The following is a 327-nucleotide window of genomic DNA, read 5'->3' on the forward strand; positions in this document are numbered from 1 at the left end:
ATGGTGGTGGTGATGGTGGTGGTGATGGTGGTGATGGTGATGGTGGTGATGGTGGTGGTGATGGTGATGGTGGTAGTGGTGGTGATGGTAGTGATGGTGGTGATGGTGGTGGTGATGATGGTTGTGGTGGTAATGCTGGTGGTGATGATGATGGTGGTGATGGTGATGATGATGGTAGTGGTGGTGGTGGTGATGGTGGTGATGGTGATGGTGGTGATGGTGGTGGTGGTGATGGTGGTGATGGTCATGATGGTAGTGGTGGCAGTGGTGATGGTAGTGGTGATGGTGATGATGGTGGTGGTGGTGCTGGTGGTGATGTTGATGGCG

Source organism: Colobus angolensis, unplaced genomic scaffold (assembly GCF_000951035.1).
Source record: "Colobus angolensis palliatus isolate OR3802 unplaced genomic scaffold, Cang.pa_1.0 Scaffold356, whole genome shotgun sequence".
Lineage (NCBI taxonomy): Eukaryota > Metazoa > Chordata > Mammalia > Primates > Cercopithecidae > Colobus > Colobus angolensis.